The sequence below is a fragment of the Ambystoma mexicanum genome, chromosome 7q (assembly GCF_040938575.1).
Source record: "Ambystoma mexicanum isolate Mex_15411 chromosome 7q, UKY_AmexF1_1, whole genome shotgun sequence".
NCBI lineage: Eukaryota > Metazoa > Chordata > Amphibia > Caudata > Ambystomatidae > Ambystoma > Ambystoma mexicanum.
In genome coordinates, this window is record NC_090941.1 from 750838231 (window position 1) to 750865827 (window position 27597).

Consider the following 27597-nt stretch of genomic DNA (forward strand, 5'->3'; position numbering starts at 1 on the left):
CACAGGACTTGTGGCGCTGGGCCGTTGGACAAGAGATGTTCCTCGTTCCTCTTCACCTAGCAGGAGCCGACAACACCATCGCAGACTTTCTCAGCAGGGAATTGCGCCGCTGCCATGAGTGGGAACTTCGGCAGGACCAGGTGGACTGCATCTTCGTCAAGTGGGGCAGGCTCCAGATCGATCTGTTTGCGACCGTGGCAAACTCCAAATGCCAGAAGTGTGCCAGCAGATTCCACCAACCGAGGAGCCTGGGCGACGCGTTCTTCTTCCCGTGGAAAGGGCTGTTGCTGTATGCATTGTCTCTCCTGCTTCGAGTCATAAACACACTCACAGTGCCGATGCAGGATGATACTCCTCGCCCAGATGTGGCCGAGGCAGATTTGGTACCCGGACCTTCTCCACCTGTCGGCGTCGGCTCTGGTCAAGCTGCTAGTGGTTCCAGATCTTCTCATCAGAGAAGGAGGCGCAATCCTACATCACGACCCAAGATCCCTGAACTTGAGGGCTTGGCTCCTGCAGTGCTAGAGTTTGGAGGATATGAGTTGCCAGCGGACTGCAGGGAGGTCCTCGCAAAAGCCAGGGCGTCGTCGACAAGTGGAAACGTTTTGCTACGTGGTGCCGGTCGCAGAAGTTTACCGCTTTGAGCGTCGCGGCCCCACAGATCCTACCGTACTTGCTATCCTTGGCCAAGGCCAGACTGGCACACGCCTCCATCAAGGTACATCTGTCGGCTATCTCCTGCTACACCAGGTCGCCAGGAAGATCTTCGCTTTTATCCCATCGACTCGTCAAGGATTTTCTCAAAGGACTTTTCAGATCTTTCCCGCCGTTGAAGTCTCCTGCTCTGGCGTGGGAACTCAACGTGGTTCTGACGAGGCTCATGGTGCCCCCCTTTGAGCCTCTGCATCAGGCTCTGCTCAAGTTCCTCTCATGGAAGTCTGCTTTCCTAGTGGTCATCACCTCTGCCACAAGGGTAGGTAAGATCCAAGCCCTGTCCTGCAAACGACCATACCTGACTTTCCACGAATCGAGGGTGGTGCTACGTACCCCTTTGGCTACGTACCCCTTTGGCCTTTTGGGCCAAGGTCCAACTGGGGTCCTTCCTCTCTGACATCTTCTTCTCTACCTGTGGTGTCCCCCAGGGATCTAATCTTTCTCCCTGGCTGTTCAACCAGTATCTGGCACTCCTTGCCCACTGCATCGCCACTCTCTGCCCCGACTTTCAGTGCTATACGGACAATACCCAGCTCGTTTTCAGGCTACCCTCGGCCTCCACCTCTCCTTCCCTCATCTCCGACTTGTCTGTCTGCTATCCAGGAATGGTGTGCCGCCAATAACTTCTGCCTTAATGCCAGTAAGACTGAGATTCTACTCGTCGGCACACCCACTTCCTCCTTCCCTGCAGTGCTGTGGCCAGCCTCTCTTGGCCCGCTTCCTGCTCCTACTTGCAAGGCAAAAAACCTCGGGGTCATCTTCGACTCCACACTCTCCTTCTCTCCTCTTAGAGACGTCAGTTATATGAAGTCTCACTACCAGCTGCACCTCCTCAGAGGTATTCTTCCCTTCCTCTCCTTCCCCCAGAAGCTCACGGTCTCCAGAGCCCTGGTTCTCTCGAAGCTGGACTACTGTAACAGCCTCTATCTTAATCTGCCTGCCTCTACTCTCCGCCCTCTGCAACTCATCCAGAACAGGACTGCGAGACTTGTCCTTGGCCTCAAGCCCAGGGACCGTATCTCTCCAGGACTGAAATCTCTACACTGGCTCCCTGTGGCTGCGAGGGTTAAGTTCAAAACCCTCTGCATTGTCCACAAGGCCTTCTGGGGCCTGGGGCCTAAATACCTTCAACTCTCTCTTCCTAAATATCTTCCTTCCCGAGCCCTTTGCTCATCTGTCTCCAACTCCCTCAGGGTCAGCCGCTTATCGGAGCAACGAGCTGGGGGTAGATCTCTCTCTCTGCGGCAGGGGCCTCCCTCTGGAACAGCCTTCCCGCCTCCCTGAAACTTGAGGAGAACCATCTTCGGTTCCGGAAGCACCTCAAAACCTTCCTCTTTGCTTCTGCTTTCTCTCTCCCTCTCCCCTGCTAATTCTTCATTGATACTGCACTGAACCTGCACCTGGGCCACTCTCACCAACCTCGGTCCTTGGCCCAGCCACTCTCCACTTGCACTGCCTCCCTGGCAACCCCTGCACTGCGGGACTGTCTCTGCATCCCTTACAGCCCCCCCCCCTCCCAGCACTTGTCTGCACTTACCTTGCACTTGCCACCAGCTGGCCCTATTTATTATTTATTTTTTTATTCTACTTACCCAGTTCAGCACTTCCCCCTCTACCCTTCCCCTTGAACTTTTTCCCTTCCCCCTACCCCTGCACTTGTGCGATCTGAATGACACCTGGCCTAGTAGGATCGTTGTCTGTCTTTCCCCCCTACTCCCCCCTCCCTGCCTCGTCGCGCCTTGAAACACTTGTGTATAGGCGCGTTACAAATGCCATATCATATCATATCGTTACCTGTCCCCTTCCCCCCCAAACTGTTGTTGCCAGCGGAAAGGGCCTTGCATTCTCTGGACGTTGCTTGTGCCCTGAAGTTCTACGTGACGCGCACAAAGAGTTTTCGGAAGACTTCACAACTGTTAGTGAACTTTGGTCCTGTGAACCATGGGAAGGCGTTGTCCAAGGCTTCCATCTCAAGGTGGCTCTCCGGCTGCATCACGCACTGTCATTTGTTGGCGAACCAACCACTGCCTGGCCATCTGAGAGCCCACTCCTCCAGAGCGATAAGGCGTTCCTATCTGGTGTGTCCCTGCTGAACATCTGCAGGGATGCTACGTGGAGGTCCATGCACACCTTCACGAAGTTCTAAAGCGTCAACAGGGATTCCAGAGAGGAGTCCAGAGTCTGCCAAGTAGTGCTACGCAACCTGTTCGCTTGTGGTGAGTCTGTTCCAGAGGTAAGAGTAATTGTTTCTGTTGAGCCTTGTCACCTCCTGTGGTTGTGTAATGATGTACTGCTATGTATTCGTTATTCATGAGCATGTGAATCCATGCCCGACCCCATGCTCGAGAAGGAACAAGTTACTTACTTGTAACTATTGTTTGAATGGATTGTGTCCTCCCACGTATTCCTCATCCTAGATCGTAGATATTCGTAAGAACAGCTTTGCTGCTTCGGAAAACATTTTTCTACACCAGAGGGCGCTGTGCTCGATGTTGATGTCCCTCGAGGGCTGCCGTAGAGTGTCAACCGCATCCGCAGTATAAATGGCTTCAGTTCTGTTTTTCCGAAAGCTTTCGCTTCGTGTGTATGAAATCGGCACTTTAGTCTTTCGAGATGCCTTCCTCCTCTAACCCTTCTACCCCTAAAATTGGCTTTAAAAAGTGCCAGAATTGCAGGAAGAAAATGTCTATAACTGACCCCCATCGAGTTTGCCTCTGATGCCTGGTCCGGACCATCGAGTTGACGAATGCGGTACCTGTTGAGCTATGACGAATAATGCTCTTGAGGAACGACAAGGTAAATTGGTGGTGAGGAAGGCCTCTTTGAAGAAAAATGAAGGCTCCGCAGAGTCTAGGGAAAAGTCCTGATGTAAGTCAAAGAAATCTAGGTCGAGGAGTTGGTCAAGAAAATCTTTCTTCTATGAAGAAGGCGAAGAGGTATTTCCCTCTTCGTCGTCTTCTGATACAGGGGTTATCACTTGTCCTTCAAAGCATGATTCCCCTAGAAATTGGTAGAGCTACAATGATGCGAATCTTCGAGAATGCGGGCCCGACCCCCTCAAAGAAATCGCGTGAAGACCATTCCCCAGCTCATTGTAAGGATGACAGAGGAAGGTCAGAGACTAGACACTCTAAATCCAGCGAGAAATCGTTGAGGGTGCCGTCGAGAGAAACCTCTCTGTTAACTCATAAAAAGAGCAAGACAGGCCTATCTGTGCATAAACCGAAGGCGACATCAGACAAACCGTCATTGAAACCTGTGTCAAAGGTTTCCTCAACGCCTCTGTCGAATGCTCCGTCGACACCTTCTTCGATGGCGCTTCTGTCTAAAGCTCCTTCGACCTTATCGTAGCCAGCGTCGACAACATCGACGCCATCGCCACCTTTGTCGAGGGTAACATTGATTCTGAAACCAGAAATCCAAGGTCGATGCCATCACAAACCACAGGTAACATGTTTCTACCTGTGCCAAAAAAATACTTTCAAGTCTATGGCCTCTATTTATGAGGAGGAGCAATCCTCGGAGGAAGAGAGTTCCCCTTTTGGGGTAAGATATGGTACAAGGGATGTTCCTGAAGAACTAATTGACCCTCAGTCCAAGATGTCTGACCTCTATGACTGCCTCCAAACAGCTAGTGGTAGACACGTCACCTGAATTGGAATTCGACAAACTTGACCCAGCTGATCATGCAGACTCGGCATATAGAAATATTATGAATAAGGTGGTGGAGTTCATGTGGTGGAACAGAAATTCCCCCACCTACGAACATGATGACATGAGATATTCGAGGGGATTGGGTCCTCCGACGTATTCCATATCTATGACAGGTAATCACCACAGCTGTGCTGCTTTGGAACATTTTCTGCGTCATGTGTCGATGACGTCGATACGCTCACTCGAGGGCCTCTGTCGAGCCGACGTCACCAGATGTTATAAGTAGGACACACGACGCCCGTAGCCTCAGTTCTGTTTTTTCCGCGAACGTGTTCGCTTCGGAGATCTCGGCGTGCCTTGGTTCTTCTGAGTTCTGTTCTTTCGGTTCTTCGAACCTGTTAGTTTGTGAAGATTTCCATGACGTCTTCGTTTTCTTCCACCCCGCGGCTGGGTTTTAAAAAGTGTTGGGAATGCGGGTCCAAGATGTCATTGACGGACTCGCACGACGCCTGCCTCTGGTGCCTCGGTGAGGACCACGACACGGATGACTGACTGCCAGTCGCTTACATCGAAGGCCTTGCAGGAGCGTAAGAAGAAGCTTTCTGTCGGTAAGGTGGCCAAGCCCAGGAAGTCGAGGTCCACTGGGCTTTCGACTGACGGTCCCGGAGTGGGTCCCGCCATTCCTCTGCCTCTTCGAGGCACTCACGGAAGCACCGTCACCGGTCGCCTTCCCCGTCCTCGTCCGAGGGCTCCGCCTGTCGGCGGGTTGCTTGGCCCAACAAGCATTCCACTCCTGCGGAATGGGATTCATTTCGGCAGGAGATGATGGCGATTTTTCAGTCGCAGGGCTCCGTTCCGTCCGCGCCGTTGAAAGACGCCGGCTGTGACCATGCTAGAGCCACCGCTCGCACGCCTTCGGGCTCGGGTGGTCGGCGCGATCGAGCACCTTCGAGGTCTCGATCGGACAAGGTGGATCGCTCTAGACATGCCCGCTCCAGGTCCTGGTCCTCGACGCCCTCGAGACCGTCGTCACCTGTGAGGTCTTCGAAGAAGACATCGATGCCTTCGGCGCCGAGGTCGTGGGACTCTCTTGAGGCTCCGCCTCCAAGGAAGCCGTCTACGCCATCGGCGCCCAGGCTGTCGAAGGACACGCTCGGGGCCCCGCCCTCGAGGACTGTGTCGAAACCGTCGGCGCCACGCTCGATGTCGACGCCGATTCCATCGATGCCTTTCGAGGCTGCTTTGTCGGAGGTACCCCGTGGCACGGTGGAACCCCCCAAAAGGCTCTGGCCAAGTCGAAAAATGTCTTTGTTCCTTTTTCTGTGCCCTCATTCCAACCTCTGGATTATATTTCTGAGGTGGAAGAAGCGTCTGAGGAAGGAGGTTTGGTTCCTGATGAGGTACCTGATGAGATTTTGTCTGGTCATAGCCAGATTGAAGACTTAAGTCAGTCGTTGCTTGACGCCAGTGGTCTGGACACCTCTGCGGAGGTTGAGTTCGGTAGGCCTGAGCCTGGCACGCACGCCGTGTCCTCGTACTGGCGCCTTATGTCGAGGGTAACAGAATACTTGGGGTGGTCTGCGCCACCTGTGTATTTTCTGCAGGATGACCTGACTGATATCCTTAACCAAGGTCCCCCAACTGACCCGGTATTGCCATTCCATATGGCATTGCAAAGAAGGGTGGCTGCGGCTTGGACTGCTCCAGAGAGTCTCCTGGCAGTGTGCAAGTCTTTGCCGAAGAAATATTGTTCAGCCAGTAGCGACCCCAGCTACTTGATTACGCACCCCACTCCGGAGAGTTTGGTGGTGCAGGCGGCTACGGCCCCGGAAAAACAGGCGTCGTACCCTACCATCCCTCCTGATGGGGACGACCAACGTTTTGATGGCTGGGCGAAGAAAGTGTTTTCTTCAAGGGGTATGGCCACTCACCCTCGGTGGAATTGTCTTTTTGGCGGCTGAACATATTCCTGAAGGGGAGGAACAGGATGGCTTCCTTGTTCAGGATGGCAAGGATGCCATGTGTGAATCCGTTTGGTCGGGTCTGGACATGGCAGATTGCGTCAGCCGGTCCATGGCGGCGAGCACCGTAATGCGCAGATTTGCGTGGTTGCGGAAGTCGGGGTTTGCTCCTGATGTACAAGCCCGGCTTCTCAACATGCCCTTTGATGGTGAACATCTTTTTGGCAGCAAGGGAGAGGTTGCAGACCAACAAAGCTGCAGCAAAGTCGTTGAGAGCTGCAGTTCGCTAACTTCCGCATTTTCGTCCTAGTTGACAGCAATGGAGGGGAGGTTCCTTTTTGTTTTTACTCATCCTTCGGTTGATCGAGAGGAGCTGCAAGTCAAAGGTGCCACTGTAGGAGTACCAGAGGTGGAAAGCAAGGTACTCGAGGTGCCAACGCCGTTTGGGCAGTTGCCTCTTTACCCTCAGGCAACGCCGCAGCTGCTTCAGCTCAGTCATGAGGCCATGTCCCATGGTTCACCGGTTGGGGGAAGGCTGGCGCAGCATCTTGTAGAATGGCGTTCCATTACTTCAGATGTGTGGGTTCTGGAGATCATAGCCCACGGCTACTGTCTTCCTTTCCGGCAGAGGCCTCACGACAATCCACCAGGGAGTCTCTTCGAAGAGTCCGGATCCGCTCCTTGCGCAAGAAATATAAGCCCTGCTGGAGAAAGGCGCCATAGAACTGGTGCATGTAGCGGAGAGGAACAAGGGATGGTATTCCCCTTATTTTTTGATTTCGAAGAAAGACTGAGGATTGAGACCCATCATGGACTTGCATGGTTTGAACAAGCTCCTCAAGAAGGACAAGTTCAAGATGGTTACTCTCTCTCAAGTCCTCCAGGCCCTTAAACTTCAGGACCGGTTGGTGTCTCTCGACCTCAAGGACGCTAACTTTCATGTGCCGATCCATCCAAGCACAAGTACCACCTGAGGGTCGCGGTTGGCGACTTGCACTTTCAGTTCCGGGTCCTGCCGTTCGGATTGACCTCCGCCCCGAGGGTCTTCACCAAGCTCTCATGGTGGTGGTGGCAGCGGCAGCGTATCTCAGGAAAGGGGGGGATTCACGTCTACCCCTACCTGGACGATTGGTTGATCAGGACGCGCTCTCCCGAGCAAGTCCTGGATCATCTGTCCGTCAACTGCCACTCCATTCACAAGCTGGGCTTCTCCCTCAACTTGAAGTCCCACTTGACGCCAACCCAGCGGCTCCAGTACATCGGAGCAGTGCTGGACACATCCCTGGGGCAGTGTTTCCCTCCCCAGGCGAGGGCTCATCACATTCTGCAGATGGTGCACAAGTTTCAGCATGCCCAGAGTCTCCCGGCGTTCGATTTCTTGAGGTTGCTCGGCCTCATGGCATCCTGCATTCTTCTGGTGCCAGAGGCCAGGTTGTGGATGCGATCTCTGCAATGGGCTCTCAAGATGCAGCGGTCACAGTCCTCCGGCAGGATGTCGCCCTCGGTCTCCCAGGACCTTCTGTAGTGGGCCGCCTAAGGCAATCTGATGAAGGGGGCTCTGTTTTGGCTACCCTGGCCGGAGGGGACGATCGTGACGGACGCATCCCTCACGGGATGGGGAGCTCATGCCAACGAGTGGACAGTCAGCGGTCGTTGGTCTCCGTCGGAGTCCAGACTCCATATCAATCTGTTGGAGCTGAGGGCCGTCAGGCTAGCCCTGAAGGCTTTTCTGCCGACTGTGCGAGGAAAGAATGTCCTGATTCTGACGGACAAAGAATTTTTGGCAGAAAACGATTGTTGTGAGAAACCAGGCGCTCTGACAATTTGATGTGTGCAAGGGCTGCAGATTGAGACAAAAGAGAAGGCAACCTGCCAAAGTTGCCAACAGTACATAAGTGAGACAAAAGGGTATATCAAGTAAAAGAAGGCGAATTGCACAGAGAAAGATGGAGAGGGCAGAAAAAAGAGAATTAAAATTCTTCAATTAAAACTCATGCTAAATTTAGTTTGAATTGTGTTTTTGTGCGCAGATATCAGGCAAACCACCCTTTTGCCTCACTTATGTACTGTTGGCAACTTTGGCAGGTTGCCTTCTCTTTTGTCTTTTGTGTTGAGTATATGTTTAGAGGCCATTCAGCATCATTTCTTGACCATATAGCAATGGTTATAGAATTTCTATCCTTTGCATTATCAAACAACGTATTTCTATTTAACAATGTCTATTACAAACAATTTATCGGTGTTGCGATGGGCGTGAGCTATGCCCCGGCCCTCACCAATATTTTCATGCATCACTTTGAACAACAATTTGCTTTTGTTAATAACCCCTTCGTACAACATATTCATATTTGGAAGCGCTACATTGACGATGTTCTTTTGGTATGGACAGGCACAGTGGATTGTTTGAATGCCTTTGTTTCATTTTTGAATACCAACAGATGGGGAATTCAATTCACTCATGAACACAGTCGGACCAGTATAAATGTTTTAGATCTTACAATTAGCATAACTGACAACATGCTTGTAACAAAAACATTCTGTAAAGGAACAGCAGTGAATTCTGTGTTGCATGCTTCTAGCTGTCACAAGAAATCTGTCATTCGTAACATACCGAAGGGTGAATTTATTGGAGCCAGAAAGAATTGTTCGAACAATGTTGATTTTCAAGAGGAATGCCAATTCATATGTAGACAATTTCTGTCAAGAGGCTATGACAAGAATGTTGTTAAAAAAGCTGAGGCATGAGTCTGAAGAGAACCAAACTGCTCACCCCCAAAACCAAAGTGAATGTACCTTACAGTAAGAAACTTCAATTTATTACGAGGTTCAGTGCAGATAGTTCAGATGTGTACAATATTATTATAAAACACTGGCATTTACTTAAACTTGATCATTGTTAGGCAGAAACCTGTGCAGTTCCCTCTGGGACCACTGCAAAAGATTTAAGACTACAGGTGGTTGGCAGTAAACCCAATTGGTAGCAGTCTGTACCACCCAGATTTACCTGGTAGCTGTGGCTGAGCAGTCAGACTTCTCTCAAGAAGAGTTAGGCAGTATACAGAGTATTCACAATAGGTCAAAAGAACACAGTAGAACAAGCAAACACTGACCAGAGCTTGGTGTAAAAGAGATATAATGATTTATTTAAAAACACATCTAGTTAAACACACTGGCACCAATATTAAGCAGTTCAAAAACACGGTCACTAAAAGATATACACTCCCTTCAACGATTATTAGACAAGTCTTAAGTAAAGCAACACTTATTTTCAGACAGCGGTGAGCGCTTAACGAAGATGGAACTCTAATCAATTGGTTAAAAAGGGAGAGAAAGGCAGAGCAAAGATAGAAACAGATCCCAACACTTTCGGAAAAACACCGTAGGAGAAGAAGGCAGATTAAAACCGTAAAGTCAAAGTAAAAAAGGCCGGACCCACTTTAAGAGGCTCAGGTCGAAATGTGTCCAAGGTCACATGGTTGAAAGTGCCCAAAAGTCGCGCACAAGGTTCAGAAAGAGTTGGACCAACAGAAAGGGACCTGTTAGATGGTCAAGGCGGCCAGCCCAGTCCAGAAGGTTAAGGGATTATTGTTACCTTGTAGCAATCTTTAGAAAGGGAGGCCTGGCGGACACTATACCTTTAAAATGGTGAGAACGCTCCAGCGGGGGCAGTTGTTCCTGGCAGCGGGTGCAAGTCGGTGCTTCGTCCGGGGGAAGAGAGGCTCTCGTCGGGGAGGAAAACAGGAGTCCGTTGCACTGCCAGGGAAGAAACCAGCCACAGAGTTCTCAATTAAAAGGAGCGGTCCTTTTATTCGCGGTCCAGTGGTAAGTGGCTATCCGGTTGCTGGGGTGCTTGGCACGGGCAATTCGACCACAAGACATCCTGGGATGCGAGAAAAGAAGGTAAACTGGTTGTGCCCACCAGTCAAGGGAAGAAAACTCTCCAGCAGGGAGATCTCCTCTGTCGTTGGGAAGTGGTGAGTCGGTTCAGCAGGGCTCCACCGGTGGTGTCGTCGTAGCAGGTCGGCTCAGCTTCTCCCTCGTTGGATTTTCAGGTCCTGTGGCGACTTCGGAAGTTCCAGTCCCAAAAGCCCTGCTTTTATGCAAGAAACCCCCATTCATTCAGCCTAGCTGTCAATCAAACATGCTAAGTGGTGAGCGGGGTGGCTCACCACTTGGGCCAATCACGCAAGAGTGCGACCTGAGTTGGCAAGGCAATTTAGTCCAAGGTGCCTAACCCCCTCCCACACCCCCTGTGGTACCCAGACAGAGTGGCACCACTTTGGAGGGCTTCTGTGTAGAAGCCTGCCAAAAGTGGAACAAAGGGCTCGACCTTTGGTTTGGAGTTACAGAGGCGAACACAAACGCCATTTTAAAACCGAGTTCTGGCAGAAAATACCAACCGGTGAATTAATATGTTAGAGGCTATGTTAAAAAAAAAGTATTAGCCTCGAACAATGGGAAAATCCCATAGAGATATATTCGCGGTTGAACATAAAAAGTATTATCCACTGCCACCAGCCAAAACTCGATGAGGGGGGAATAACAGACCCAGGGGCAATCGAATTGCACCTACCAGTACGTCCACAATATGATGGTTTGTACTGGTTCTGTTAGTAATTTGGGACTAGTAAAGCCAATGGTGACTTTACATGCCCTGTGAGACAGTAGTCAGTCCCAGGGTACGGAGTCTATGGTGGGGTGTCACTTTGACACCCCGGTGTTACTGAACGGAGGGTGCAGTGTAACACACATAGAAAAAAACATATGAGACCCTATGGAGTAAAAGACCCCATAGCCCATGAAACACATTAACATTCAAAGGAACACCACAAATCCTGTCCAAGAGTGGGAGAAAGAGTCTCACTCTTGGCAGGAGAAAAAAACAAACTCCAGAAATCCAGCAAAGCTGCTGGGGGACTCACTAGGTTGGGAAATTCAGCCTAAACGGAGAATTCTCCCTAACAATCATGATATCACACCCTGGCTAGACCCTCAACCTAGTTTCATTTTCAGTAAAGCAGGTAATTTAAAAAATATCTTATCACCGTCCTTCATGGCTAATGAACAAACAGTTAAGACTTGGCTAAGCCAAACTAGTAGTCATGATTTCCACAGATGTGGAAGTTGTTCGATGTGCGATTATGCACTAGTAACCAGCACAATAGACTTTGACAAATTGGGTTCATACCGAATCAATTCCTTCATTAATTGCAACTCGAAATTCTGTGTTTATTGCATTTTGTGTGTGTGCTGCAGGCGCTATATTGGCAGTACTATCAGACCCTTAAAGATAAGAATACGGGAACATTTGTCCACTATCTCTAATCAGGACTCCAAATACCCATTGGCAACACATTGGCAAAAGGAACATCAACTTGATGATAAATCCAATATCAGATTTGTGGGTATGGTAAATTACGTTGCCACAACGTGGTAGCAACCTAGTCCTGGAATTGAGACAACTGGAAGCTAGACTTATTTGCCAGTATCGCACGGTCTCACATGGCCTTAACACCGACCATGAACTATGTGTTCCTTTGATAGAGATAAACCACACACTTCACCTCAGGGAACTAATCAGTAGTCAAATCTGGCCATGTAAATGTCTCTTGCATGTAAAGTTGTCTCCCGCTCTATGTACATGTTACCATAATCCTTTATACATAAGGATTTTTTCTTGTCAAATCATTATTTAGATATGTGATTTACCAGAGATTTTGGTTTTAGGACACAAGTGAACAAGGTTACCACCCAGGTAAATCATAGCATGTATTTTCGGACTCCTATATGCAGAGGGCCAGACTTGGTCCCCTCCCACTACCTTTCCCTTCTTTTCGGGACTACAGATGCATGACTCTGTCATCACGTATATTTAAGCTAATACTAATTAATTACTTCACAGCCGCTAATGGCTCCTATCAAATTGCTCTTCTTTTTTATTAATTATACCTCCATTCTAACTATCAGTGAATTTCCTTAATTTGTTTTTAGACTTAAACTTAAATCACATATGTTACAGATTGCACCAACTATATAATTATCAGTTAATTCTTATTTTTTTCCAATCCCTGATTGTTGGTGAACTGCAAGTGCAGGGCTACGAGCACGGTATTCGCGAGTAAATACAATTCTAACATGGCGGCCCTTAAGAGCCAGTTATACAAATGTTGCGTACGCTCTAGCTTCGGCACGAACGCCGCAGTGTCCTTAGCTCCAGTTCATATTGGCAGAGACGCCGGTGAGTGCGGGTCTTTCGCGCAAGCCCCTAGACCTTACAATCAGTCTGAGGGGGCTATGCATGTGACCAATTAATCGTCATTATGTAGTATCATTTAGTAATTGGTCTTTTTCTCTTTTTTCTGCCCTCTCCATCTTTCTCTGTGCAATTCGCCGCCTTTTACTTGATATGCAGACATCTCTATGCAATGGAAGCGGTATATTTTTAGATACGCCTTTTTTAGTTATTACTTTGCACGTTTGCTGTAGTTCTTAATCTGTTGAAATTGCCTAATAGCTATCCTAAGTGGGTTTTGTCTGTTTCTCCCAAAGTGGAGCTCACATTATTTATGATCTGGAATATGATCCAATACATTGGTAAGCATTTATACTTCTAGTAATTTCTCTTTAAAACAGAAGAAATGTCTTTTTCTTTTTCCTCCCCATATGGACTATATTTAATAATACTCTAATTTCCAAATGAATTTCTCAGTCAGGCTGACCCACCTCACAAGAAATACAAGGTAAATTATTATTCAACTATGGCTGTTTCAGTATGTCCATTGAGTTGGAGAGACATTACTTTTCTTGCTTCTGCTAAATATCTTCTTGGCTTATTAATTGATGCCAATTTGGATTTGTTCTTTGTTTTTCTCTTAAATTTACATATCCCACTACGTTTCTGGCAATTGTGGATGCACTACATTATATCCTTTTCAAAACTAACATGTAATCTGATGAATTGTTCAAAATTTACTTTATGCACATTAATGTCGGTTTATTATGTCTGTTCATCTTATGAATCGTTATTCTGCGGGTCTTGCCACACATGTACCCCTTGACTCGATTTGCGGTTGTTGTTAAATCAATGTTAACTCATTGTGTTCAATTATGTTGATTCTTCAATTAAAACTCATGTTAAATTTAGTTTGAATTGTGTTTTTGTGCACAGATATCAGGCAAACCACCCTTTTGTCTCACTTATATTCTGACGGACAACACAGTGGCCATGCACTACCTGAAGAAAAAGGGGGGGGCAGGGTCACTTCCTCTGTGCAGGGAGGCGATGCAGCTCTGGTTCTGGACCATCCATCAGGAAATTTCGATCTCGGCAGTTCATCTGGCCGGAGACGAAAACGAGACGGCGGACGTTCTGAGCAGGCAGAGCGCGATCTCTCACGAGTGGGAGCTGGCTCAGGAGATTCTCCTGGAGATCTTCGTCCTTTGGGGGACCCCTCAAGTGGATCTCTTTGCCTCCATTGTCAACCGGAAGTGGGAAAGGTTCTGCTTGCGGGAATTTCCTCCAAGAGGAGCCTTAGGGGACGCATTCGTAGTGGAGTGGTCCTTCCCACTGCTGTACGCGTTTCCTCCAGTCCCCGTCATCCTGCAAGTGCTGCGGAGGTTACAGAGGTTTGGTTCCCGGATGATCCTCATTGCTCCTTTTTCATGTGACATTCCTGTGGTTTTGTCTTTTTTGCTTTCTTTAACCCACAAGGGCCTGCAAGTGGGTACCATTAAAGGTTACCTGGCGGCGCAGTCTATCTTTAAGCGCTCGTCTGAAGAGTGTTCTTACTTTAAAATTCCTTTAATTTCTCAGTTTCTGAAAGGGCTCACTAATGTGTTCCCACCGTCACCTTTCCATGTGCCCGGTTGGGATTTGAACCTGGTTCTAAAATTCCTCATGGGTGCTCCGTTGGAGCCTTTACATTCTTGTCCTTTGAGACTGTTAACCCTTAAAACTGTATTTTTAGTGGCAGTCACTTCCGCTCCCAGAGTGAGTGAGTTGCAGGCACTTTCTGTTAAGCCACCCTTCACGGTGTTTCATAAGGACAGGGTTGTCCTTAGAGTCCGTCCTTCTTTTCTCCCGAAAGTGGTATCAGAATTTCATTTAAGCCAGAAGGTCATTCTTCCGGCATTATATATTCCTCCGCATCCTGGTAAGGAAGAGGAGAGGCTCCATAGGTTAGACCCTAGGAGAGCTTTAAGTTTCTACATTGCACGCATGTCCTGGGTCAGAGTGGACAATCAACTCTTCATTGGATACGCTGGAAGGCGTTTGGGACAAGCGGTTACTAAGCAGACTTTGTCTAGATGGATTATCTTGGCAATTTCTGAATGTTACCGCTTGGTGGGTAAGGACCCTCCGGTAGGCTTACAGGCCCATTCTACTAGGGGTATGGCTGCCTATACTGCCCTGCAGAGGGGTGTCCCTATTCGTAACATCTTTGAAGCAGCCACTTGGGCTTCAGTCCATACTTTTGTACGGCACTACTCCCTAGATTCTATCCATGGGCAGGATCTGGCCTTTGGCAAGGTGGTCCTTTACTCTGCAATTTGATTGGGCATTCTAAATTTCTAAATTCTAAATTCTTTTCCCTCCTCCATATGTTGGTACTGCTTTGGGAGTCTGTCACAGATATGGAATATGTCGGAGGACCCAATCCCCTCGAAGAACAAGTTACTCTTACCTGGTAACGTTCTTTTGATGGGATGGTCCGACAACGTATTCCATATCGCTCCCTCCCTGCCTACCCCACTACAGAATTTCTTATGTGATTGCAGTTTACGTTTCTGCAAGGCTTTCTGTGGTCATACTGGCAGAAGATTGGTGCCACACGTTCTGGGAAAAAACTACAACTGAGGCTACGGGCGTCTTGCGTCCTACTTATAACATCCGGTGATGTCGGCTCGACGGAGGCCCTCGATGGAGCGTATCGACGTCATCGACGCAGGACGCAGGCGCGAAGATTTTCCGAAGCAGCACAGCTGTGGTGATTACCTGTCATAGATATGGAATACGTCGTCGGACCATCCCATCGAAAGAACGTTACCAGGTAAGAGAGTAACTTGTTCTTCTCAGTCAAGGTCCTCAAAAGTATTCTGTTCTTCATTTTCACACAGCACTTTAGAGGAAGTTTATGGCCGCCTGGGAAACCCCAGAATCTGGACCAGCGGTAAACACAATTTTGCTAGGAAATATAGACCGTCATCCTCTGAACCTGACTATTTAACTAAGCATCCTACACCCGAAAGCTTAGCATTCCAGGCGGCTAGCTACATCCACTAGACAATCTGCATACCCTTTTATTCCCCCAGATAGGGAGGATAAGAGGATTGATGCCTGGTCTCGCAAGATTTTTTTCTTTCGAGCGGTATGGCTTTAAAGTCAACAAATGTGGCTTGCACACTTGCAAGATTCAAATACACCCTGTGGGATTGTATTAAAGCGGCGGCTGAACACATTCCTGAGGTCGAGGAACGAGACAGCTTCCTTGCAATTGTAAAAGATGGAAAGGAGGCTATGGGGGAATGCCTCCAATCAGGACTGGACACTGCTGATAGCATCAGCAGGTCCATGGCGTCTAGCACAGTGCTACGCAGGTTTGCGTGGCTGAGAAAGTCAGGCTTTGCACGGGATGTGCAGGCTACACTTCTCAATATGCAATTTGACAGCTTGAGGTTGTTCAGCAGCTAGGCAGATGAAAGTTTGGAGAAGCTACAGACTGCGAAGGCGCCCGCTAAGTCACTTAGCGCGAACATACGTCAACCTAAGCAACACACCTACTTAGGCTAATCTTCCTGGAGCGGTCGTCCTTTTTGTTTTTTTTCCTCATTTGGAAGATGAAGAGGAAGAGGACAGGCTAGTCAAAGAGGACAAAGAAAATGTCCTCCGGCTGGATGATGAAAAGGTGATAGATCAGCCCCAGCAGCGGCAACTGTCCCGTCAGCCGCTGCGGCAGCCGCCTCTAAACCACTCTGAGGCCTTGACCCACAAGACCCCAGTGGGAGGTAGTATCTCTCAGCATCTGAACAAATGGCGGGGCATTACTTCGGATGCTTAGGCACTGGAAACAGTGGCTCGAGGTTACTGCCTTCCATTTCAGAAAAGGCCTCATGACCATCCACCGGGATACAACTCCTGTTGCAGGAAATTTTAACCTTGCTAGAGAAAGGTGCAATAGAACATGTACCTGTAACAGAGAGGAACAAGGGTTGGTATTCTCTATACATTCTCATCCCAAAGAAGGACGGAGTATTGAGACCCATCTTAGACGTAAGAAATTTGAACAAATTCTTCAGGAAGGACAAGTTCTCAGATCCCCAGGTTGTCCAACTCCAAGACTGGCTGCCACCATTGGACCTTCAGGATGCTTACCTTCATGTGCCAATCCATCTCAAGCACAGGAAGTACCCGAGGTGCACGGTTAGCAGTTCTCACTATCGGTTTCGAGTTCTGCCATTCGGCTGACATCTGCCTGAGGGTTTTCACCAAGCCGATGGCGGTAGTGGCAGCGAGTCTCAGGAGAGGGGGGGGATTAATGTCTACCCTTACCTGGACGATTGGTTAATCGGAGCACGTTCACCCGAACAGGCCCAGGAACATCTGAGCAGGACCTGCCACTTCTTACACAGACTGTGCTTCTCCCTCAATTACAAGATGTCAAATATGACACCATTCCAATGACTCTCAATTCATTGGAGCAGTCTTGGATACTTCCTCGGGGAAAGCCTTGCCTCCCGAGGTAACAGCTCGTCACATTCTACAGATGGTAACAAAAGTTCCAGAATGCCCAGCATCTGCCGGCCTTCGATTTCCTGAGGTTGCTTGGCCTCATGGCATCCTGCATTTTTCTGGTGCCAGAGGCCATATTGAGACTGAGATCCCTTCAATGGGCCCTCCAGGACTCAGTGGTCCCAATTTTCGGGGAATATGTCAGATCTTTTGCAAGTTCCGGCCAGGGTGGCTCAAGATCTTCTATGGGGGCTTGCAAGAACAATATTCTCAAGGGAGAATCTTTTTGGCAACCATGGCCTGAGATAACCGTAGTGACCGACGCCCTCACTCCCAGGGTGTGGAGCTCACACCAACAATCTGACAATCAGCGTTCGTTGGTCTCCACCGGCGTCCAAACTACACATCAACCTTTTGGAGCTGAGGGCAATCAAACTAGCGCTGAAGGCCTTTCTGCCCTCTGTACGGGGAAAGAATGTTCTGATAATGACGGCCAACACAGTGGTCATGTACTACCTCAACAAGAGAGGAGGCGTCGGGTCACTACCAGTGTGCAGAGAGGCAATGCAGCTCTGGTTCTGGGCAATACAAGAAGGAATCTCTGTCAGCAGATCACTTAGCCGGAGAACAGAACACTGCGGCGGACGCTCTGAGCAGGCAGAGCACAGTATCCCACGAGTGGGAGCTAGCTCAGGAAGTCCTTCAAGAGTTCTTCACCCTTTGCGGTACCCCTCAAGTGGATCTGCTTGCGCCCAGTGTCAACAGGAAGTGCGAACTGTACTGCTCAAGGGGACGCGTTTATAGTGGACTGGGAATATCCACTTCTATATACGTTTACTCCAGTCCCCGTGATTCCTCACGTAATCTGGAGGTTGAGAAGGCTCAGGAAAAGGATGATCTTTATTGCCCCGGATTGAGCCAAGAGGACGTGGTACCCAGACCTTCTGGACATGTCCATCTGTCCTCCAATACGTCTTCCACTAAGAGAGGATCTTTTCTCGCAAGAGGAAGGTCGGGTTCTCCATCCAGAGGTCAAGACACTCAGCCTTCTGGCATGGTTTCTGAGAGGCTGAGATATAAGGATTGGGACCTCCTAAACGACGTAATGGAGATTTTGCTTTCTGCCAAAAGGCCAGCAGCAAAATCCTTGTATTTTAGTATTTAGTATTTATTGAATTTTATAGAGTGCTTTACGCCAAAGTGCTTTACAAGAGGAGCACGCAAAATACAACATGCATTAAATAACAATTGAATCAAAACCAGAAAATAGTACAAGAAACAATTTACATTATTGATGAGGTTAAGTGTGAGTGGAGAGGGTCCAAAGTGAGAAAGGTAGTAGGAGGTGTGGTTAGTGGTAGAAACAGAGGTAAGAGAGGAAGCAAAAGGTGTTGGGGAGGTGAATGGAAGTGATATGATTTTAGAGAAGTGCGGAAAATAGGGTAGGAGGAAAAGTTCAGTAACTGGTGCAAGGTTAAGAATGTGGATCCATTCCTATGTGTTATACCTGTGGTACTTTATTTCCTATTACATTTGGCCAATCAGGGGCTCCAGATTGGTACAATAAAAGGATACCTAGCTGCGCTTTCTATTTTTAAGCGCTCCTCGGAAGAGGTGTCTTACTTCAAAATTCCATTGATTGTGCAGTTTTTAAAGGGTCTCAACAACATGTACCCTCCAGTCCCATTTCAAGTCCCTGTTTGGGATCTAAATTTAGTATTAAAATTCCTTACATGCATTCCTTTCGTGGGAGGAATATCCAATTGAAAAAACGTTACAGTTGGTAAGTAACGTGTTCTTCTCCTGCATGCGTCTGGCATGGATTCACATGCAAACGCTCCGTCCTACCCCTCTGCGGCTTTTCTTGGTCATACTGCCACTTTACACGCTTACCTAATCTGAAGATGGCTGCCAGAGGAGGGGCTTGGGGAGAGGATTGTCATTGGCTGGGGGCAGTATGACCCAGCGGACAGTGATTGGTTTAGAGGAGAAATATACTGGTGATGTTGACAGTCGAACAGAGGTCCTTGAGAGACAGTGCATAGCGCCCTCAGTCTAGGGAAAACAAAATTCTGAAGCAGCTGAAGTTGGAAAGAAATATCAAAGATGAGGAATATGTGGGAGGAACATCCAATCGAAAGAAGGTTATCACGGGTAAGTAACTTCTTTATTCAGTGGTTTGATGAGGGACCTTTTTAGCAGGTGCAAAAAAAAAGATATGTAACAGAGGTATTATTGGTGGCCTCAGATGGTACATCAACAAGTACAGAGTTTAGATATGTGCACGCAACAAATCAACACATCCTCCACAGGCAGGGTTTTTAGAACCACTGCCTTTTCCGACTGAGCCTCAATAAGATATTTCTATAGATTTTGTGACTGTGCCCAATATCAGGGGTTATGACACCATCCTGGTGGTGGTGGATTACCTAACAAAGATGGCACACTTAGTGCCTTTTAAGGCAATACCTACAGCGTGTCGATTGACAGTTATTTGTACAAAATATAGTGAGAATACATGCGTTGCCCACATCCGTGGTATCAGACGGGTTTGCAGTTTACTTCCAGGTTCTCGAAAGCCTTTTGCAACCAATTGGGCATCCATATTTAACTATCAACAAGCTGCCATCCTCAGACAGATTGACTGACTGAGCGGGTTAATGAAAATATTGAGCAGTATCTGCGCTGCCTAATCGCTCAACGAGAGCACAATTAGTTTGAAGTACTATGGATAGCGGAACTGTCATGGTTCTTTGCGTATTGTCTCATTGCTTTTGTTTATATGGGCGTCATACTCTGGTGCTGCCTGATAAGTTACCTTGGGTGACAAAAATACCTGCAGTGCAGGACAGGAGCACATAGATCCAGTTGTGTTGGCAGACGGCTCACCTGAATTTGGAAAAGGCTAAAAGATATGCAGATGCAAAGGAAGACTCCCCACAATCCTGAGGTGGAGGATAAAGCATGGTTATCGTCTAAGAATGTATTGCTTAAAGGGCCACGAAAGTTGCAACCACATTATGTAAGACCTTTCCAAGTTGTAGAAGTGAAAGCCCAACATTGTGTGGTTAGAGTTAACCAAAGAAATGAGAATAAATCCAGTGTTTCATGTTCCTGTGTTGAAATCTGCCAATGCGAACAGTATACAGGCACTGCCTTCATGTGACAGAGAAGAACAAGTTGAATATGAAGTGCAATGAATTTTGGACTAATAATGGCGAGGAAGAGTATTGTGGTTTTATGTGGATTGAGTGGGCTACGATCCGTAGGATAGGTCCTGGGAGCCATCTACTAATATACATGCACCTTTGAAGATTGGGCAGTTCATTGGCGATGTCCTGAACATCAAGTCCCTCTTCCTGGGAGGGGTGGTACTGTCAGGAAGCTGGGGAGTAGGGGCACCCGCATCAGAGTCATGTGGAGCATAGGGAAGCTCTGACGCATGATTACAGTTCCCAGAGGGCCACGTGCGTATGTACGTATGCAAGCGGCTAAAAGGGGCCAGCGCCCCAGCACAGGTGCTTGTGATTAAGCACCAGAGGTTACACTTACACATGGTTCCAGTGTGTGCTGATTAATGGTTTGGCAGCAGGTACTGTGATTGACATGGAGACATGCCCATGCATAATTAGGTGGCTGGGCCGCGGCAGTGAATGCTTGGACTAATTCGCCCCTGTGTTTTTAAGTGGAAAGGTCGCCGCAGTGAGCACTTGGCTTGCGGGATGGACCTCTCATACTGTGGTTGGAAGGACACTGTTTTTGCTGGAGAGTCTACGGACTCTAGACTTGCACGCTATTGTGTGGGGATAACACTTGTGTTTGTTTGCCTATAGGGTGTAAAGCGTTTATTTGTTTCAGTATCAACAGAGACTATTGCATGGACTGAAGTGTAAGGCGTTTCTTTGACACATGTTTTGCATATTTAGAGCATTTTGGCTGGTGTAAGTACAGAGGGTGCAAGAAGTCCTAAACACTGGTGTGCTGCAAGAATGTAAATTTGGTGCTTGCTGTTGTATTATGATTTCTGTCCATAACCAAAGTCATGAACTGTGTTAATAGTATATATTTAGTGTGCATGATCAAGAATTATGAAACTGCGTCATGGGAAAATGTTAGTACACATGTTCTCAGCAAGGATATGTGCAGGTAGTGTTTCAGAGCATGGTATGAGTATTAAGCAGAGCAAGTGTAACTCAGTATGAATAGATTGGAAACGAAATCACAGGTGTGTCTTTCCCTGTTATGGATTTATTACTTCTCCATAACCCTCTTTCTGGTCTCCCTAACTCCCTGTCCCAATCCACAACCTCTTGCTAACCCTTTTTCCCCATTGGTTGCCTGCAGGTCATCTCTGTATATCAAGTAGGCATCTCGTGCCAATCAAGGTAGGAGGGTTGTGTGCATGCAGCTTCCCTGGTTAGATTGACAGTGTGGGCGACAGGTTGCAAACAGGTTCTAACGTGCAGGAGAGCGCTTCAAAGTTCAGAGTGCCAACGGCAGATACAGAGGGTCCATGTGGTTGCATCTGGGTCGAACATGCTTGAATCACAGCTCGCAACAGTTCAACTGCAAAATAGCAGGAATGCTCGTGGACTTGGCTCTCAGGAGCTATGCTTCTCACTCCATGGTCTTGGGGACAAGAAGAGTCCTCTTCTCGGACTCCCAAACTCTGGGGAGGCTGGCAGACACCTTCCAGGGGTCCTCCAACACGGTTAGGCGCTGGGCAATGGTTTGGCTGGCAGAGGTGCCGGTCTTGCTCCAGCAACAGTTCACGCTCAATGGTCGATGGGGATGGTTGGGGGACAGAACTTGCCTTAGCCTTGGAACACCTGCCTTCACCTCACAACTTGAGGACTTTTGGAAAGGACTGCTCTCCCAACAGGGTCTAACGAAATCTTCTTGAAGGTTTGAAGTCTATATATGATTCAAATAAGTGTTTGGAGAGCTTTTTGTTTTAAAGGCAAAAGCCCCATTAAAAGTGAATGGCTTTATTTCTAATCCCAGGCATTTAAACTCCATGCCTGAAGAGCATAATCCATGCATAAGAGAGCTGAGGTCTATGCAGAGAGGGAGGGAGAGAGCCAGCCTGAGGGCGCAGAGGTCGGATCCTTGAGGCAGGGCCACACAGACATTTAGGCAGAGGAATCCCAGAGCCCACCGAACACTGCCATGTCCAGGAAGGCATAGAGCCTGAGAAGCTCAGAACCACTGACTAAAAGAGACTATACCACTGCAGACGCAGCATAGTCATTCAGAAGTTCCAACAGCGAAGTACTTTTGTCAGTCATAGACTGGAGGGACCCAAGCTGAAGACCTGAGCACGAAGACATTAGCACTGCAATACTGCAACTCACTGAGAAGCCGCCTCCTCTGACGAGCACTGTCGCTGAGAACCAGGTAGGTGGCTGACAAAGGGCGTAAGAGCAGTGTGAAAGCCAGAAGGCCTGAGAGGCAAAATAACCCTGAAAGCAACAAGAAACCAAGCTGGTTTTAGAGGCTGGATAGCACATGCAAGGCTGAGAAACCAGGTACCCCAGGAGGGGGGGGGGGGTTCAGAGACTGAAATCTTACACCAGCTTCGATGCAATAACCCTGGAGAAGCTTAAACACCCAGGTGGGGTGAACTTGAAACCGAATCTAAACGGAAATCCAGTGCCTATTGTACGAAACAAGTAGCCGGTTTGCAGGACCAGTTACTCCCACTGAGGAACACAGTTTTTGAACTGACTAGGACATTTGTGGGGGGGGTCTGGAGTTCCCTATTCTAGCATGACACAAAAGATAAAGGACATATTTTGAACTGTACCAGCAGACCAGGGCCAGAAACAGAAGTAGATGACCAAAGACACAAATGAATGAAGGTCAGGATAGAGAAACAAGATGGAGGAACCTTCCTCTGGTGTAAAGAGCTCTCTGTCTACACGAACCCTGCCACCTTCCTTTCTCAATAGAATCAAAGGCCTTTAGAATTGCAGCACCTTGATGGGTTTGTCCTTTGATTCCTGTTCCCAGGACAGCTTCCTGTTGAATGTCAGTGTTTCTGGAGAGAGTTACCTGCCCTCACAAAGGAACAAAGAGAGGCAATCCTGAAGGCAAGTCCCTGATTACGATCACTCCAGAATGAATGCAACCCTCTAGGGGAAAAAGGCCAAGAGATAGCTTGCAAGGATACCAAGGTTTAATTGTACAGAATACAAAGGTATCTGCAAAGAGCTCTGCTGCTCGAATGTTCTGGCTAAAATCTGCATGAGCAGCACATTGATAGGATACACAGCGTCATCAGTGACCTCATCATAAACAGTAGAAACTGGCACGGCTGGTTGGTGCGACCATATACAAGGATCTGCTCCGTAGGGGATGCCAGGCTACGATTGGTTCATGTTTCCGCCGTCTGTCAGTTCCCCCTTGGGTCAGCTGGGCTCATCTCTCTGAGGAGTGAAGGTCAGGTTCCTCAGAAGTTACAAAATAAGAACTGCTATGATACACTAAGCCTACTACTATATCACTGTGGAATGCACCTGGGAGGCTTCGGAACTGATGGCAGGGCTAAGGGAGGAAGAAATAGTCCCGCTGACCCACTCATTCTGGGCTGTGCTGATCTCGCACCCAAGGCCTCCACTGTTGGGCAAAGTTTGTATGCAGTACCCGTAGGGTGCATACAACAACTCTGACTACAGGTAATGGGAATCCCAACCTTTGGTACAAGCTTGTACTACAGTTTTGTAGCGTGTTGAACAGCCAGGCTCATCTCAAGAGGGGTCAGTGTGAGCTGAGGTGGAGTTGTACAGTGATTCACAGTGACAATGATTCAAATAAACACTTGCACACAAGGTTTCTTGAATAAACAATTATTAATTTATCAGTTAGAATAAGCCGCCTTCTGAAAGGAGCAATATAAAAAGCAACACACAAATACACTTCAACTGTACACTCTTAGTCTCTAAATCAGTAAAGACCCTTTTGGGATGGCCCACAGACACAAACTACACCCCCTCGGGTGACTTCAGTAGCTAGGGTGCTGAGGACATTAATATCTTACTGTTTGGATTTAGAATGCTGTTAAAAGTTGGTAAAAGGAAAAGGATATTGGAACAAAGAAGAGACCACAAATATTCTTAAGCAGGCAAATACTTTTGGATCCCCTAAGCAGAGTCATTCAGTATAACAGGCTTGGCCAAAGTTAACGGGCAAAAGGCTTATGTAGGATGAAGCACCCCTGGTAGGTAAGTAAAAGTCTTTGCACAATGTTTCAGAAGTCTTTGAAGGAAAGAAGAATCAAATGTAGGGCCACAAGATGATTAGACTTGTGAGTAGTAGAAGATGCAAGCAACTCTACAATGAGAGGTAAGTTCTCTCAGACTTTACAGTACCTTTTTATCTTGAAGAAAAAGTGCAGCAGGTGACCTTGGTTCCTGTGCAGCTCTGCAGATCTCACTATTACTGGGCCTCAGTCGTGAGGGCAAGATGGAGGACTTCTGGGCACTCCTGCTCTGCAATGGGACGGTCACCGCTCTTAACCGGCAATCTTTCAATCAAGTGGCACTTCAGTGTTTCAGCTCTTCGGGACTACCGCAAATAGCAACACCGCGGTTTCTGGCTGTCGAGATGGACTTTCCTTGCTTCTGGGGTCCCGCACTCTGTTGAGGGGACTCAGGCTCTCTCAGTCATGCTTCCTGGGTGTCTGGAGGATCTTACTGGTGCTCTAGGCCAACTTGAAAGCAACGCACACAATCTGGTGTTCCTCTGCCTGGCGTTTTGGTTTCCAGCAGCAACTCTGTGGAAATTCAACCAGCTCTGAGAAGAATTTCAATGTGGCTTACTTTGGAGTTGTTTGGTCCCACCAACTCAAGGGGAGAAATTGCCCTTGCAGGGGCTTCTCTGTCGATACGAATTTGGAGATTCAACACAGCAGCAGGGCTTCACCGGGCAAACCAACTGTTCCAGGAGTTGCAGCAGGCGTCCTCTTCAAGTTCTTATTCGGTTCCTTCGTCCAGTGGTCGACTCTGCCTTCCAAGCCAAAAGCCTCGCCTTTTATTCAGTTCTCTCCCATTCATTCCAGCCTAGCTGTCAGTCACCCAGCAGGGTGGCTGTCCCTGCCGGACAGTCAGCTGGCCAATCACTACAGAGTGCATTTGGGTCTCCTAGGAGACTAAGCACAGGGAGTTTCGGGCAACTCCCTGACTTCCTGCCCACCCCAGACATGCTGGAGCCAGAGGCGGGCTTCACTCATTAATCCCGCCAAAGGCAAAGCGAACAATTGGACCAAACCTGGTTTGGCACGCAGAGTAAATGTCAAGAAGGACCTTTCCACAAAGAAATGGCAAAAAAAGACCGGCCCCGTTTTGACAAAAATGGCACCCTTGGGTGCTTTATTTACTGCAGCTGCGAATGCAGCCCATGGTAAATACACACCACGGTAGTGAAAATGAAATCACTGCCACCAGCCATTCATCGGGGAAAGGGTAACAACATAAAAATGTTACATGAGAAGTTAGACAAAGGGGATACTAGGTAACCCGTCCAGCACCCTATGGTAAGATAGTGTGTGCTGGGACTAGATAGTAACAAATGTAAGTAAAGTCAATTTCACCTTGCTGCTCTGGGAAACAGTAGTTTATCCCAGATAAGGTATTTAAACCTTTGGGAAATCTGAAAGACTTCCCTGTGTCACAGCACTGAAGGTGCTGTGTGACACAATGTAAAAGATGATGCCTATGGAGTTCGTCAGACCCCACAACCAAAACAAACAGAGTTCAAAATCACTTTAGAAATGCATGCGAGAGTGGGATAAAGGGTCTCGCTCTCTCCAGGTTAAAAAAATCAAAGTCCTCAAAATCCAGCAAAGTTGCTGGGGATCTCTAAGGTGGAGAGAATTAGCACATTTCTGAGAATTCTCCTCAACATCCACCCTCGTTTTGGTCTATAATTTATGCCTCCCTGTACCTTGCACTACAAAGGATGTATTGATGTGGAGAGGTGAAACGGCCATGTATGTTCGGGTCTTTGATGGCCAATTGTTTTATGGTTGGGGCTGGGGGTCACTCACTATCATGGAATGAAAGGGTCTGGGGATCGGGTCAGTGGTGTGGGCCATGGCTCTGGGTAGACTGGGTGGGGGTTAGAGGTCTGCTGGTAGTTTTGCTGTGATGAATGGGCACGGCGAGGAGCCTGGTGTCCTCTCACAGCCTTGCAGGGCTCATTCCTCCCTGTGATACAAAGTAATTGCAATAGTGAAGGGACAAGGGAACCTTCAGTGAGAACTAGTCGTGCAGGCTCATCTCGTCTTAATGATCTGGGCCTGGCCGAGTTCTTGCATGGATCTAAAGTTGTGCCACGCAAAACTATGCCTCTACCATAAGTACAAAAAGGGCGTCCCTTTCTCTACGCGCACTGGATCTATGCATCAATTGTTTTCTATATTATATCTGTGCCGAGTCTCATAGCATGGTCCCTTACCCCATTGCACATTACACAGCTTTGTATGGGATTCGCCTCACCTTTAAAGCGCCTTTGGGTGGTGGAATAGACTCATTTCCATCCCAACAATCCTGAAGGCTACAGTCCTGCCAGCGGTGGCAGGGCCCAGTCTGTCTGGGGAATATACACATCCTTTCACAGCTTAGCTGGGTGTTAGGTATGAATTGGTGCAGTCACACTCTGTGAGACTACACAACTCTAACCTGCTTGGTATTGGGTAACCCACCTTTTGGTATAGGTCTGTACTACACAAGTTGGTGGTGTGACCAAGCAGCCAGGCCTATCTCAAGAGAGGTAAATATGAGCTGTACAATTGAAATTCGTAAATACAAGTAGCCAAGTAACACTTACACGCAAGGTTTCCTTTATAAATAGTTATTTAACGTCAGTTTTAAATGAGCATTCTTTAAAAAGGCAGTTTGTTGTAACAATTCAAATACACTTTAGAATTCCTTTTCAGAGTCCAATAAAGCTAGTGGGTAATATTTGGATATGCTTCATACACTAGCGGTGTAATGCACTTGCATGATCCAAATGCAATGTGCCTGAAGATCGTCTGCCTGTTCTTCCTTCTCTGCTCCCCTTAATTGCACTGGTAAAACTGCAGAATCGCCGCCAGGTCCATTTTATGTATCTCAATTGTTTAATGTATTTCATGCACTTACTCTGCCTGTGCAGACTATTATCGTCTCAGAATGTCAAGGGCTCTGAACAACTGTTTTTTCCCCTTGTTCCCTCCCTCCTTGAGCGCTTTGAAACACTTTCCTGTTTGTAGGCGCTATATAAATAAACAGTACAATACTCCTGCACCCTGAGGTGACTCTATTCACAAGGATAGTATTTGCATTTATATATCACACTAATATACTTTTGTAGACTCTAGTTGCAGAAAGAAAAGGGTTAGGGAAGTAAAAAGGTTAGAACAATTTCTCAGCAATTGTAAAGACAACTGAATCCTCCAATGAAGTTTAGATAAGTCTTTCCCAGCAGTACCAGTATACAACAAGCTACCACCTATGAGGGATAAACGATATCGAAGTCAAATTAATTTGGAAGAGTGCC

At 47.8% G+C, this 27597-nt stretch overlaps 1 protein-coding gene across 2 annotated transcripts in view; it reads left to right on the plus strand.

Moving 5' to 3' along the window:
• Positions 1–27597, plus strand: part of NPAT (nuclear protein, coactivator of histone transcription) — a 1036854-nt gene that overhangs the window by 350224 nt on the left and 659033 nt on the right. The window lies entirely within an intron of this gene.